Here is a 16,056-nt window from a genome sequence, read left to right as displayed (position 1 = left end):
TTTTCAGGCGTGTAACAGATATGAAATGCCATGTTTACAAGAACTATTTGCACCGTTTTGCATTTCTTCCAGTAATGTGGCACTTCTGTGGGGTTTTCAAAATGAATACACTCATACTGTTGTGGAAGAAAGTGCACTTTCTTGTGACGATTATGTTTATGCATCAGCAACGTGTTAATTTTTAAAATATTTTTATGGTGTGTGAGTCAATGCATTTTTGTCTTTGCACCTGTCATTCCCAGCATATCTGCAGTGTACTTGTCAAGGGATTTATCATTTTTTCTTTTACATAAAGGTAAATGTCATTGCAAACCAGCAATCATTGTGCCTATGTTCTCAACTACAAAAGGTTGTGCACAGTGTCCTGCCTTTTATTTGGGCAAGAGCTTTAGAAGTTTCAGCAGTTTTCTACAGACCAGGACATTTTGTCACACAAAAAAATTTATTTCTACTTTTTTTTTCTTACTGCCTTCTACACATAGAGAAAGCCAGATTATAGTGCAGGGATAGAAGTTCTGCGCCAGTCTGCGCCAAAACACTAATTTCAAATGACGTTTCCAAATTTATCAGGATGGTGCTGGTTCAGTGGCAATCACAGCTGTAGACGTGCTGATTATCCGCATTCGGTACCTTATTGAATGTAATAAAACTGAGATAAGTGGTATGACAAGGTAGCTATCCTTGCTTATTTTCACTTCATCCTCTTTTTCTCCTTTCTGCCAACCTTTTCTCTTCTTCTACCTTACACTCCCCCTCTTCAAAGTTTCACCCCCTCCTGGGGTGATAGGGAAGGACGTTGCTAACAGCTGCAACTGCTAATTCTCCACTGTTCATATAACCAATAGTCTTGATTTCACCTTGCTGCACACACGTTTTCATGACCTGGAATGGACCGTGAATTCCTGGTAGCCCCTTTCGGAAAAGAACGAAGTTGTTTAACTTGATATCAGGTATATGTCCATGATGTCTGTTGTCGAACTGGCGTTTCATCGCTTCGCGATACCTGTTGTGCTTTTGGACGGTCTTTGGTCATTTCGTTAGCTGCAGTTTGTGTGAAATTCCAAGCTCCTAGTCGACGGGCAGTTTCGGTGCTTCACCATACACAGTGAAATGTGGGCTACAGCCAAGACTTGTGGTATGTGTCCGGTTACGGCGTGCAACGGCTGCTTCTAGGCAGCACTTCCATCCTCCTCGAAAATTTGGGTACGTTGACATAAACTGCTTTATGTTGCGGATAACTCGCTCCGCCAGTCCATTGGCTTGGAGGTGATATGGAAAGCAGCGCTGTAGCACAACCCCGCGACTGTCTGCCCACAGCTGAAACTCGTTGCTCATGAGTGCATGTCCATTGTCAGAGACTACGACCTTTAGCTTCGAAAACATCGCTCGGTCAAGGAGGGCAATAACACTATATGTATCTTCTTTACCGGGCGATGCAGCTACCATTCTTGTGCGTTGGTCGATTGTCACTAGAAATGACTGTTTGCCGCACACCTTTGCTCTTCTTTTTTTTTTTCAACTTGGCAAAATCCACATGCACTGCCTCATTGACCTGCACAAGTGGCATGGCCGAACATAGTTGCCTACATCCCTCTTCATGTTCTTCCATGTGAACCTCTGTGGAAGCTTATTATAGGTTCACCAGAAACCATCATGACAGCCAGAGTCGGGAGTGTCATGGTACATGTGGACCGCTTTTGGAATGAGGGCCTCCGGCATCACGAACCTTCCATTGGCAAACTGTAGACAGTCACATAGCTTCGTCATGTTTAGCACTTCATGCAAAACTTTGATCGCCAGTCTAGATAACGCATCTGCATCCGTCAACCCGCTGCCGTTCGTTTATCCAGTGCACCAGCTTTCCTCTTGGCTCCGACTGATTGAGGAGATAGGTCAGAGCCTGATGATCCTTATAGAGTTTGAATTTTCTCCCATCTATGTGCGATCTAAAGTGTTGCAGTGCCACGAGGACGGCAAGGGCTTCTTTCTTCGTCACAGAGTAGTTGAGCTGAGAAGAGTTAAACGTGCAGGAATAGCACCCAACGGCTCGGAAGTTGTCGATGTAGTGGAGAACTGCAGTCCCTCTGATACAGTACTGCCCCTGTGCCTTAGTGTGATGCATCTGTGTTCATCTCGAACGGCAGGCTGAAGTCGGGTAGAGTTAATACTGGGTCAAATGAGATGCGGCGCACTAGTTCTTGATAAACTACATCACAATCATCTGACCAAATAAAAGAAACATCCATTTTTGTAAGATAAGTCAGGCACTTTGTCATCTTTGCAAAATCCTTAATGAAAGCCCTGAAGTGGCCTGCTAGTCCAAGAAAAACTCGCAGCGAATGAAGGTCATGTGGCTTCGTAAGTGTGGAAATCCTATGTACAGACTCATTTTTGGTACTTTTGGTAGCACCGTCAAGCACTCTCCCATAAAAAATGACCTTCGGCTGAAAGAAATCACTCTTCTTTTCATTTATCTTCAGATCTGCATTGCTGAGTGCTTGTAAGACTTTCGCCAGGTATTCAGTGTGCTCCTGCTCATACTTCAAATACACAATGATGTCATCAATGTAAACATTGCACAAAATTTAGATATATGGCTTTAGGACATTGTTCATCATCATCTGGAACCGTGCGGGTGCGTTCTTCCAACCAGAAGGTAGTCTGTTATATTCGTGTATGTCGAACGGTGTCACCAAGGCGGAAAACTTTTTAGTATCCTCCGACAGTGGCACCTGCCAGTATTTACACAAGTTGAAGCAAGAAAAGATCCTACAGCCCCCAGTTCCGTTGATGATTTCGTCGACAAGTGGCATTGGGAATGGAAATAAGTCAGTCTGTTTGTTGACCTGCCTGTAATCGGTACAGAGACAAAAGATGCCATCTCCTTAGGAGCAGTGGTGATCGGAGAAGCAAAGGCAGTGGTTGATAGGCAGATTACACCGGCATCAAGCATCTTCTATATTTCTTCCTTCAACCAATGTTTCGTCTCTCGCGACATATTGTAAGCTTTGCGTTTCACTAGTCTTGTCACGAAGTTCAAACGGTACTTTGATGTGGCCTTTGGATAGCCCTCGATGCACATTAGCTCTGGATACAGCTTGATAACATCCGCTGCTGTAGTGGGCTTCCGTTGAAGTTCAGCGAGTGAAACCATTTGGCGGTCATTCTGAATAGTGACTTCTCCACTTCAGTAGAAGTTAAGTTGTAGCTGTTGCATGACTGGGTGAGACAAGAGCAACTGATATTTTACTCCATCGAGTATGAGAGCCTTAGTTAAGGTGCTTTTTCCTTCGCATGTGATCAACACTTCCGCCCACTCATTGTACGTCTGTTTCCTGCCGTCCTAACCATACACCATCACAGGACAAGGTTCCACAATGCTTAGGTTTGGAATTTCTCTCTTCTTTACAACTGTTATCAAAGCTCCGCTATCTACTGAAGCCTTGATGTCCCTTCCATTTGCTTGCACAGAAATGTACACAAGCGTGGCACGGTCAGCGAGGAAGATGGTCTCTTGACAGGAGAGAGGGTGACCTCCCAATGTCAACTTGGTCATATTTCTACACTGCAGTCTGTCATCTTCGTTGGATGAAGTACTGTAGCCGTTAGAAACACTCTCTTGAGGTTGTAGAGTGCATAAATCTTTCATATTTTTAAGCAAGTCATCAACAGTATGCGGCGTTCTTAGTTGGACATCATGCTGCATGCTCTTAGGCAGTCCCAATAACATTCAGAGGTACAAGCGGCGAGTCCGATAACGTGGAGTCAGCAGCATGAAGCAGCCTCCTCTTCTCAAAAAAATATATTCTACCAGAGGGCCGGAACTTTATTTGAAAGCTATAGCGCTGCCCAGCTCTAGAGCTTGTTCTCGGAGAAACACAAAAAAAACTGTCTCTCCACTGAGCCCACGGCCGGTGTGCTCTTTCTGCGGTTCTCAAGTCATGCCAGGTTTTCACTATGCCTCGTAGGTATAAGCACATATTCATAACCTTGTCAAGGTCTTGTTGCCAACTATTTTGGTCGCACGCGTACTCATAGAAACTCGGCCAGGCTAGTATTTGTTGCTGGCGTTCACTGTTTCTCTGCTCGAGTTCCATTATACGATGAAAAATGTCTTGCGCATTCTTAGATATTTGGCCTTGTTCATTCGTGATCATGCATGGTTACATTATACCACCAATAGCAAAAGGTCGTCTTTGTGAGCGTTCTGAACAAGGGATCACTGCTCACCCATTACAGCAAACCGTCCTCCGTGGAAAAAGCTGGCCATGCTCGCACGCCTGTCGCCGTCCGAGCAGGTTTGGGTGACATCTAGGCACATGGCCCTCGGTAACACGAAGGGGATGAGGTGTATAACAGAGGTTCCTATCCTGCCAACTAGGACAAATTTGAAATAAAACTGAGATAAGTCAGTTTGACAAGGTAGCCATCCTTGTTTATTTTCACTTTGTCCTCTTCTTCTCTCCCAACCTTTTCTCTTCTTCTACCTTACATTGAATAAGGTAATAAATTCACTACATTAAGTATTACTTGCTTGTTCGCAATTAAAAAAAAAAAGAAAAATTCAACTAGCAGTAACGCAAGCCTGCCAACATAGAGTGGGCGCTGTTCACAGAAATCCCTGGTTTTTTTTCTTGGCAACAGTTAGTTGGCACATCCATGTATGTAATTTAATAGTGGTTTCTGAGAAACCTGTATGGGTTCCCTTTGTAGCGTCGTGCTACAGTCGAGTGGATGGCAATTTTTCTGTCATCAATTTTACTCGCCTTGCAGGCTTCCGTAGAACTGATCTGCCGTGATCCAATAGTGTTCTGCAAAGTAAAATAAGGAACACTTCACTTCATATGCCTGTATTTCACTCGTATTGACCTTTACCAAGCTGCTCCAAAACAGACAATTCAAGCTCCAAACCTGCTCCAATGTGCCAAATTTGATGCTCCCAGAGCTGCTCCAAAACTTCCTTGACCGCTTCTGCCCCTGTATTGCCATTTCTTCAGTTGTACTATAAGTAGCTGGCAAGACTGCTGTCGATGCATCTTTTTTTCTGAAAAAGATTTCCGACCAAGTTGCGTCTCATTTGCTCATTACTCCAGTATTGTTCCACATGTCCCATCACAGTTTTTCAAAGACTCCAGAGCTTTTAATGCAATTAGCATTCTTAACCTAGTGTGCTGCTGCTGTCTGCAGTCTAGTCCCCTAAACATCATTTTCACTCGTGAAACAAGAAAGGAAATTGCCTGGCTGACTGCACTCTTCTAGCTGGCAGTGATAAAAATGGTTTAAAGCCAGAACAAGGCACCTATGCAATCATGCCATAGTTCACTCAAAGTCGGACATGCTGAACTGCAATTCGATGGTGTCAGCAGGACAAAACTGACCGCAGTTGGGAGGCCGTGTTTAGTGAAACGTTCGTTGCGGTGTAGACCTGTGGTCTGTGGTGGTGCTATGGCACGTGAGTGTATTGATGTGATTAGCATTCTTGGCCTACTGTGTTAATATTGCACTTTTTCCACCATGAATGTGAACCGACTCGCCCAGCTTTCCGCTTTGCTTAGCCTACTTGCCCTGCTAAGATAGTAAGTATAGGTGTCTAGCAATGCAGTTTTTCACTGCGTTGTGTGCTTGAATGCCAATCACATTAATGTCGACAGTCATCGTGAGATGGGTTCGACTGTGATTTTTTTTCACACCATGACGTTGTTTCATACAAAAATGGTGCTCCCTGTTTGAGTGATGCCAAGCCTGTCAAGGTGCTTCTGTTGCTAGAATCACCTGACATGCTGTCACTATGGCGCAAACTTTGCAAGCAACTATATAATCCATTTCATACTTCAGGACACAATGCTACAGAGGGATGCAGTCTACAAGTGTCACTCTGTGCACTTTGCAATACAGTTGTTTATGACCTGTAACACTTTCTGCTTCCTATATTGCTACAACTTGCAGATGTTACGGTTAAGTCAAATGACGTATTGTGCACCATTGTGCTTCTAGCATGCAGCATACTATGTTTTGGTTGTGAGTGCAAGTGCTACACTGTGGCTGCAGAAACATGTCACTTTGCTCATTTGGTGGTAAATAGGTTCAGATCTATGACACCTTCCATGTCATGAATGCGTTATATGTTGTGGCATAAAAGTACTAGACTTAACGTTGCTTCAAATTACCTGACGCATACGTACATTTTTCTTTCATGTAAGATGCACCACTTTAGGATTTGAATGCGAGCGTAGAGAAGTGTTTCCAGCTTTCGTAGTGACCTTTGCGCATTGGCTAGGATATTGACAAGAAACGTTCTCTAAATTCAACTTCGAGCCGAAACAACTGCTATGTTTGAGCTGTGGCCTCAATGCAATGCCACTTCAGTTTGGGTGCCGCCATGCCTGCCATTCAACATCCCATATTTTTCATTTACGTTTTATGCAACTGTGCATTTCAATGTAGCATAAGTGGATTGATTTGGTGGAATGAGTAGCCAGAATGCCCCATGTAACGCCCATTTGCGAGAAAGCTTTTTTTCTTGTTTTCATTCTGGAAGCTGTATATAGTTATTAATTGCTTAATGTGTTCATTGTAAGTAAATCTTTGTTTCTACCCTTTCTTTTGCATTTTAGGCATTGCAGCGAAGGTGGACTTGCCATTTGAGAAAACGAAACTGCCATGTTTGGCCATGTCTTGAAATGTTGTAATAAAGTTATCTTGGGCAAAACTTGTTCACATGGGTTTAAAGTTTGTAGTTCTTCATTCAGTGCACATACAGTCAACACCTGATTGAACACCATTGTGTCAGTGTCGTACTCATAGAAGAAAAAAACTTGTTAAAACATAACAAGACTGGAAAATGGAGACTTGGAAGCGACCAAGAGTGGTTGCAGTGCAACTGTGTTGCCTGTAGGCCCACCGCTGCACCTTGATCACCACCTTAGCTCTCTTGTAATTTGCCTTCAGGTAAGTTAACCAACAAGGTGTACTAGCAGTGTTGAATATGCAAAAAACAAAAGTAAGTCTTGGCACGAGAATGAAAATTCAGGATTGGTAGTTAGCCTCTAGAATCTGTGCAAGACTGTCTTTATCTAGGCCATTTACTCACAGGGGACCTTGATCATGAGAAGGAAACTTGCAGTATAAAAATGGGGTGAAGTGCATGCGGCAGGCATTACCAAATCATGAACGGTGGCTTACCGCTATCCTTGAAAAGAAAAGTGTACAACCACTGCATTTTACAGGTACTAATCTATGGAGCAGGAACGTGGAGGTTAACAAAGAATCTCGAGAAGAAGTTAAGGTTTGTGCGAGGAGTGATGGAGTTAAATTTTATGAAGACCCGACTCCAGTTGCTATCCAAAAATGTTTAGCATGCTTTAAGAGGTGGCTACTTACGGCACTGTGCTCCCCTTACTACCTTGCCTTACCGGTACGTGGGAGAGAACCGGTACTTCAAGCGCCACTTTGTGAAGGACCAGCTCAGCGTGTACGACCACCTCTGGTCACAGATGCTGCATTTTAGTGACAGAAGAAAAAAACAAAATAATATATGTAGCGGGATATTGGTTTCCACGAAAGCTTGTGATCAGATTGGGTGCAAATGGTGATTGAAATGGTGCATCCGTGGAGAAGGCGAAAGTTGGCAAGGTGTGCACTGGCCTACTTCGTTTAACATAGAAGAGATACCAGGAAAACGAAAATGAGAAAGAAATGCAGTTAATGCCGTTTGTTTGTCATTTCCTTCGTCAATCTTGGCATGCTGTTATTCCTTGTAAGGCGTCAGAAGTAGGCCTACACTACATAGGCTGTCTGCATGTGTTTCTGCAGGAGTTTAGCGGCGGCATCGTGCCAGCGGCCATCGCGTTGCATGAATGAAGCGCGGGATACACGGAGCGGAAAACCGGTATCCAGGCGACGAACGCTCGCCCCTCGGCGTCCGAAAATCTCCCGCCGGCTACCCGGTCGCCGCCGCCTGCTTTAATATAACTTATCTCAGGTGCACTCCTGAGGCCTCCGTTTGCCGGTTACATGTGCCCTCCTGGAGCAGTGCTTGTAAAAAATCCGATCTATCTTCGCGACGAAAAAAGCGACCCGCGACTTATACAACACCAGTCGGAACATTGTCCCATCAGACACAGCGATCACCAGGCGGCGTTCGCGTCCACTGCCTCACCGCGCGGGCAGACAGCGGCGGAGTGCGCGCCGATGGACGCGCCACTGGTAGCGGCCTTGCGCAGAACACACGGGAGAGGAGCCAGCCGCGCGCCGTAGTTTGTTGTGGCGTTGATAGGGCTTCTCTGTCTTATTCACGTTTTCGGAGCAAAATAGGCAACACCCTTCGCATGTGTGGGGTGGCCAAAGCTTCAAGTAATGTCCAAGAAGAATTGTTGCAGGGCGGGGGGCTCAAATACCGGTGAAAACGTGCCGGCGATACGGTTCTAATCATTCCCCGCAAAGCCTCATCAGCGGGAGCAACGGAGCAATGGATCGTCGCTTCGACGGGAAATTTCGTGTTCTCATCCTTTCCTTTGTCGCGTCGGTGTTTCTTTTTCCACTCCATCATAGTTAGAAGCGTAAGCGACGAAGTTCGTCTGCAGTGCAGCATGCGGTTTAAAGGCATTTCGCTAAAGTTCGGAATGTCGTTTGCCGCTTATATTGTTTTCCGCTTCTTTACCGCGTTGCGCTAGCTAGGAAGCACGACTGCACGAGCGCATTGTGTTGTGTGTTAAAGCTACTGAAGTCTGCAAGAACTTAAATTGTTGGCTTTATGTGGCCCGGTGAATCTTCGCACCAGCTGTCGCGCACTTTGTTTTTGCATCTATTTTGTGAGTGGCTTCGCACATGTTTACCTGGTGCTAGTTGTTTCATGCGTAACTCTTGTTGATTCTTTTGAGCTGCGAGGTTTTCACCCTGCCTCTATTGTAAAGGGTTTAAATCACGTTGTGTCTTATCGGAATGATACCAAGCAAGTGCTTCTTTAACAGCTTTATTCTTTTCGCCCGAGGTCATTGTAGATATTGTGGTTTTTTGGGAAATGTGTCTAGAAAATAGGTAGTTCAGGGCGAGAATTGCTAATAGTTGCTGCATATGGTATTTTTGTTGCAGTTTTCGCTGAAAAGTTCGCGTCACGTTTAATTGGGAAGTCATCACACCTCGATGCTGTCTGAGCAGACTTAACACGCCGAGTCATTTGCTTGTTTCACAACGTTGAACCTTCTTGCATGTGAATTTTGTACTCAACTGACTTCCTTCTTAGTATGCTTACACCGCAGAGGACTAAACCCGGCCTTGCCGCCAGCACTCTACTTTGAGTAGCACTGCTCTGCCTTTAAATATATCATGTGGCACCTCTCTCTAGTAATATTGAAAATAAAGTACTGAAAAGTTAGTCGGAGTTTAGCTTTGTACGTTTCCAAGCAGCTCCTTTAGGGAATTTGCAATTGCAAAAACTGCAGTGGGACTGGCAGTTCATCGGCGTATGCAGCAGAATTGCATCGGCGGTACAGCGCTAACCCGCGCTTTTAATAACCCGTGCGTTTGGTGACTTCGTTGACTAGCGTACACGTTTCCATCAATAGATTCGCAATTACTCTTCTTGAGCCGACGTTGACTGCACTTATTCGGCGATGTCACATGTATTCATCGGCAGAAAAATCATAACGGCATATGCAGACATCGCACCGTGCGGGTTTGTTTGATATAAGTCTGCACTAACGACGGGTGCTTATTATTGAGGCACAGAAGCAGCGTTACGGCAAGGGTAGAATTTTAAAAAAAAAACATCGAGACATCGCATTACTCAACAAAATTTATCGGTTAGTTAACATGAGCGCCACTTCATGTAAATGGGGTTCATGGCGTTTGTCTGCGGGACGCACCTGGCACGTATGTACGCGGACCATGTTGCCTCAAACACCGATAACATCGTGTTCATACCCGCTCCCACAGAGGTCAGCGTCTTCCCTACAGCTGTCACCGCAGAAGCAGTGTGGAGCCCGAACAAAGGAGAAATCGCAGCCGCGAACTTCAACCATCCTTGCTGCAAAGGGTTGTCTGCTACTGCTCCCGCGCGTACTGTTGGAAGCGCCCGCTAGGTGGCTATCAGTGGCGCCTCTATAGGCGGCATAGAGTTTCTCACCATAACACCTAGAGGGTAATCTGGCGCCACCGTCTATGGGAGTTTCTTAAGGGGGTACCGTGCCGTCATGGGAATGACGGTATATGTGTCTGCGAGGCTCGTGTTGGCTGGTATTGTAAGAGGCTTCGTCTAAAACGTGGATATGGCTACGCAAATAACGCGTTCTCAACGTAAAATCTTCATAAAATGTTTCCATTCACGCATATTACATCTTTACTCACCCACGATGAATGACCAAGCGAAGAAAAGCAAGAACAGACGACCAACTGTTTCAAAGCGAGCGCGAACCTTGTCGTCTGTCCTCCAACTTTAGCGGCCCGCTGATACTTCTTACGTAACATGTAGTCGTACACACAATAACAAGTTCTCATAGTTAAACAAAACATATTTTCGCGTAATAATAAAGCTAAAACAGCTTTTCATGTGCTGTTCTAGTAGAAAATGAATCATTGTGACAGACGGAACGGTACTTGAGGTGTACTTGCCAAGCGCGTCTTCAAGGTGTCCTGTCTCTACGAGAACGATGCCAATCCGAATCCACAATATACCGGCATTCCCATGCATACCACAGCGCAGCAGCGCCAGATTTCCCTCTAGATAATGTAGTGAGAAACTATGATAGGCGGTGCACGAGGCGTATAAACCAACTCGACCGCACTCCGCAATGCCGGCATGCCTAGGGGACAAACGGATACAACGCGCTCTATGAAACCTCCTCCGTAGTGCCTAGGCTGAGTCGTATGTTCAAGGAGCAAAAGCCCCCAGATTTTCTCTCTCGCGCCCGCTCTACCTACTAGCAATTCTAAAAGCGCTACTCTGTCCGATTGGGAAAAAACGCAGCCAGGCGAAAATCGAGAGAGATAGTGATTTAAAGAAAGACGCTTGATTCTGTACGTCGGAAGTGGAAGGAGCGCCTCTCGCGCCCATCTCCCTCCGACTCCGGCAGCTAGTTGGTTTTTGCGTATTTTTGCTTTTCCATCGGATCGTCCGTCGCGCGGACGCGCTGAAGCGACGGAATGCGGGCGTTTGGGCTGCTTTGGCCGCGCACTTTCGGGCTATCTGCACATGAAAGGGACGCCGTTGATCATTGCAGCCGGAATTTGTGTAAACTTGGTTTTTGTCTACAAACTTCAGTGAGGTACTCACGAAACAGATAATGATAAGTGCGGTGCAGTTTTCTTACCAACCCGATCGAAGGTTGCACGGCGCAAAATAGCGTGTGCATTGTACTGCTTTTCTTATTGTCTTTTTTGTGTGTGTGGTGTCGCCCATATGGGTTCGGGTATAGGGGATGAAACGGTTTCTCGTTCGCGGAGCCCGAAGCTCATTCTTTCGTTTCTTTTTCGCTGTACGCGTGCTTGTGAAGTTTGGTTTAAAAAAAAAATTTAATTATGGGGTTTTACGTGCCAAAACCACTTTCTGATTATGAGGCACGCCGTAGTGGAGGACTCCGGAAATTTTGACCACCTGGGGTTCTTTAACTTTGGTTTTGTGCTTCGGTCAGAAGTCGCCTCTGCTCTACTACAACCGTAAGTCCCTTCTGCTCGAGTGCCTTGAGGGAAAAGAGCGACGACAGACGCCGACCATGCCTGGTATTCTGGCTGTTTGCATCTGTGTGGGCCCAGGCGGCACACGGAATGCCTAGGGCATCGAGAACGAGAGCCGCCGATAGGGCCATTTGACGCCAAATAACGATAATTCTATCCACTCCGGCTGCATTACTAAACGCTTGTTGTTGGAGGAGGCTTTAAAGCAGCAACTGAAACTGAAGTAAACATGAATAACCGCAATGTGTTTTTACACAAAGTAAACTGTTCGACACGCTGTTGGAAAACCACAGAACATTCTGCAACGCCTGCGCTCCGCTAGAGTACTAGAATGGGGGAGTGGGTCCAACGGAGGCCACGGCAAGCGGCGAGAGTGATCAAAAAACGTTGAAATTTGCGGTGGAGCTGCAGTCGCCTTAAAGTTCCTAGCTCCTGTCATTCCGGCCAATCCGGCGGCCCGGCGGAACACGTCTACCAGCGGTTATGGTGATGTTATGGTGGCTGCGCCGGGCTGTCGTCTGCTCGACGCGCCGCCATGCTTGTGTTTGTTTCGTCAATTTTTGTACCTGGTATGTGTGAAAAAAAATAATACAATAAAATTACTGCTTTGTCATGAATTGAGGTTCCTCGCTTCGGTCAAACGATGCTTACGCGCGCAGACTTTTATTTTTTGCTAATAACTCCACTCAAACGCAACACAACTTATACGCACCAAAGCGCCTTCCACACGCTGTCAGATACGGGACCGTTTCCCGAGCCTACTTCGAGTTCACCAGACCACATCAAATCGCACCACAGCTAATTAAGGAGCGCACAAGCACGGATACCACATTCCTGAGGCGCGGCACGTGCAAACGCGGCCCCCACTTCGCGTGCCGCAGGTGGAGCTATTCACTGCTTGACTCTTCCCGAAAGTGAAGCGAGGGCCTGGCACTGTTGCAGGTAAAGTGGGTCCCGAAGCAAGACGGCTGTGATGCGCCGTGACAACCTGGCAGCGTCGCCCCCATCCGCCTATTGTGACGGCGCATTGCAAGTCAGCAAGGCAAGACCGCAGAGAGAAGCAAGCAGCGACCCTCTCCGCCGGGTGTGACACCATCGCACGGGCGCCTACCATTGGCCGAAGATGACGACACCCGAGCGGGCTCGCCGATTGGCCGAAAATGGCGTCACCTGAGCGGGCTTTCCCATTGGCCGAATGTGACGTGTCTTCGAGACACCAAAGGGCTTAAAAAGGCTCAGACCAGGAGCATTCCTTGATTCATCTCTTTCGAGCTTCTTGCCACGGGCCGCAGCGTCCGAGTTGCTGCCGGCCCGTAATGACTTTAAGACTGTTAATTGACTCACTGTAAATAATGTAAATAAAGCTCCCAATTTTTCATCCTGAAGTCCTCCTCAACTCCTACAACGCTCGCATATGTCTATGGTTTGTCTCGTAACTCGACGACTCATAGTGTTCGAAGAATGGGAGGATAAGCACACCTCGGCGAAAGAACTGCTGTTGTATCGTGGGTTGCAAAACCGTATACAGCAGATTGAAAGGTCAGGCCAAGCTCTCGCTCTTCGGAGTCCCTAAAGATGAAGAAAGTCGACGCGTGCGGGAGCTCAATCTTCACCGCACCGATCGGCCCTTTGGAAGTCGCCGACTCCATTTGTGAGCTGCGCTGATGCAAAGTACATACTGAGGCATTATGTGCATATCATCGAAGGCCAGGAAGTATCTACACGGCGTGGAAAGCCTGCACTTCGGCCTGATGCGGTACCCACAATCTTTTGCCGTATTTTCGGGAGTATCTCTACGAGCAGTCTACACCCGAGCAGTTCACGCGAAAGAGAACGGCCTCATATGCAACAGATGAAGGCCGGTCATGAAAGGGAACGCTCCCGTTCTCAGTTGAACCGTCATTCAGATTGGAGGCATGTGACAATGGAAACCTGCGCGAGCTCGAAGACATAGACAACCGATAACATGCTTCCTAATCCAAGCAAATATAAACAATGTGTTTTGCCTTATTCACCCGGAGGATCTGGAAAACCAACTACATCTCAGGCGTATGACGCATAAAAATAGGGAAGAAAACGGCTATTCCATAAATAATTTCAAAGCACACAACCTACAAAAGAAATGTGCTGCACGTAACGAATAATGTGACCCACATGCTCCCTAAATGTCAAATTGCTGCCGTTATTAGGGCATCGGGGAAATTTTGTTAGCCTTCAATATATCGCCTTGAGAAAGGAAGAAAACAAAGGTTTACGCAATTTCATTTGACCCCTAATTGTGCCGCACAGTTCATTTATTCCTGTACCTCATCCCATTACTGCACATGATTCACATTTCTTCGGAAGATGAACTCTGCATTTCGTTATCGCTTGACACAGTGAAACACGCACATAAGGTTTAAAAAGGAATGCAAACTGCAAACGCGATCCATCTGACTGCGTGGCTCCGGCTAGTGCTCGGTCATCCTCGAACGCAACTGCAAAGCTGCGTTCGACCGCGGCCGTGCTTCTGTTCGGCACGACCGGCGCCTCTGCCGCGCCGGTGGCGCCATCTGGATTTTCAATAAAAAAAATGCCTCAACGCGGAGCCCTCGTTGGACCCACTCTCCCAATCTAGTAAGTACACTCTAGCTCAATAAAGAATGCCTCAGCGCGGAGCCCTCGTTGGACCCACTCTCCCAATCTAGTACACTCTAGCTAGCTCTAGCTCCGCCATGAGCTCCGCGGTTACTGTACCCATAGAGTTTCCTACAAAATTTTTTGTAGGAAAGTCTATGATTGTACCGACACTCTCCTCCTCCGCCTTCACTCCTCGTTTCTCCTCTCTTTCACGCTCCCTCCTCAACCGTGGCGCCGCCTACACTGCTCGAGCGTAGCAACGGCGCCAACATGCGCTCCTCGCCACTCCGTAGACGCTTCTCGAGCAAAAATGGCGCTGATGCACGGCGCGAGGGCCCACGTGATGCTATTAGGCCAATAGCGACGCGGCGTCGGCCTCGGCAAGAGCGCGCGAGGAGGAGGCGGCATTCTTCAAAGCGTGGCACTACTTTACGAAGTTTAAGGGATACTAAATCTATGTTTAAGGGGCATTCCTTCCTCCGTGTTAAGGGGTTTTAGCACAGAGTTTCAAACTCTGTGGATTTTAGGTGCCATCGCTCAACGTAGCCAGACGGCGCAAAGCCAGCCCGCTAAAACGCTTACTGCTCAATGAAATGTGCGGAAATCGCATATAAGCGCCTCTATGAAACCTTTTGCCAAGTTAAGTCATTGACAATTAACAAATAATACAATAAAAAGGCTATTTACGGTTTTTTTTTTCTTATCCGAAAACACATATTCCTAGAGTCTGACAACACTGACAGACACGCGGCAAGCGCGCGGCCGCGCTACAGTACACTGTAGCCGCGCGGCGACGTCCTCTGTTTTTCGCTGATGACAGCGAACCATCGGCGTCGTCCCGCCGCGTCTATTAGTGCCGGGTGAAAATCGCCATGAAAGTTCGCTCCATGTAACCTGGGCTGAGTCCGGTCGAAAAAGCCCCTTTTGAGAGGGTGCCGTGGTGTGCAAAGCTATCAAAACGTGGTGAATGCAACATTCTGAAACCATATCGGGCCTTGCTACTTTCATCTTAATGTGTCGTGCTACGCCGATATTAACAGGCCGACATAGGCTTGAAAGGACGCATTTATTGAGGAGGCTTGGCTTATGCAAAGTGCCAGCCTGCAAATGACCAGAAGGTAGCAGCACGAAGTTAGTCTTGCGAAGTATTGTTCCACAACTCAGTCTGCACATAAGCTCTTTGTAGTGTGTGCTTGAACAGCATTTGTGTGGTATCGTAAATTTCACACCATTCTTGCATCGCTAGATCACCCTTTGTTTAGAAACGGCTCTCAAAACCAATTAGTTTGAGCCTCCGGCTCCTTTAGAATACGATGTTAATCATATATCGCATGCCTTGTAAATTTGGACTTGGACGACTGAGGTCATCCGTCGGTCAGTGCTAATCAGAAGAGATAACAGAGGTGGTCGGGTGCTCACCTCATTTTGGATGTTTGCTGAGAGTATGTACAGGTGAGCGAAAAGTGGTAGTAGTAATATCTTGGGAAAGGAATAGGGTACAGAGCGCCCCTCCCCTGCCTTCGTGGGACCCGTCAGTGATGGGAACGCCTCTATCGTAGGTCTTTCTGCGGATGATTCTTCCGTGAGCATAAAGTAACACATTGAATTAAGTCGTAAATTGGATGTTGAAGTAGCGACTCCTGGCGTCTCTAATGGTAGTTGCCTCTAAGTCAAAGCAGCGACAACCGTTATGGGAGGACGCCACGCAACGTGCAGTTGCAAATGGGAGCTTTTTTGGTTTCTGCTGCTTCGGCGTGCCGAGAGGAT

The 16,056-nt window shown here is 46.8% G+C and overlaps 1 protein-coding gene and 1 long non-coding RNA gene across 2 annotated transcripts in view; one reads left to right on the top strand and one right to left on the bottom strand.

Annotated features, from left to right (window-relative positions):
- Positions 1-6,717, top strand: part of eIF3d1 (eukaryotic translation initiation factor 3 subunit d1) — a 63,768-nt gene extending 57,051 nt beyond the window's left edge. The window contains exon 13 of the mRNA XM_050174191.3: positions 6,615-6,717. The gene's annotated coding sequence lies outside the window, so the exon portion shown is untranslated. The remainder of the gene's footprint in view (positions 1-6,614) is intronic.
- On the bottom strand, positions 3,887-15,997 carry LOC129383533 (uncharacterized). Its single transcript, XR_008611414.1, has 3 exons — positions 15,709-15,997; positions 7,381-7,496; positions 3,887-4,811 (listed from the first exon to the last, which is right to left on the bottom strand). It is a non-coding gene; the product is annotated as an uncharacterized lncRNA (long non-coding RNA).
- Positions 15,998-16,056: the final 59 nt, after the last annotated feature.

The sequence above is a fragment of the Dermacentor andersoni genome, chromosome 8 (genome assembly GCF_023375885.2).
Source record: "Dermacentor andersoni chromosome 8, qqDerAnde1_hic_scaffold, whole genome shotgun sequence".
NCBI lineage: Eukaryota > Metazoa > Arthropoda > Arachnida > Ixodida > Ixodidae > Dermacentor > Dermacentor andersoni.
Note: the sequence above shows the minus strand (reverse complement) of the source record. Positions and strands in the feature narration are given on the sequence as shown.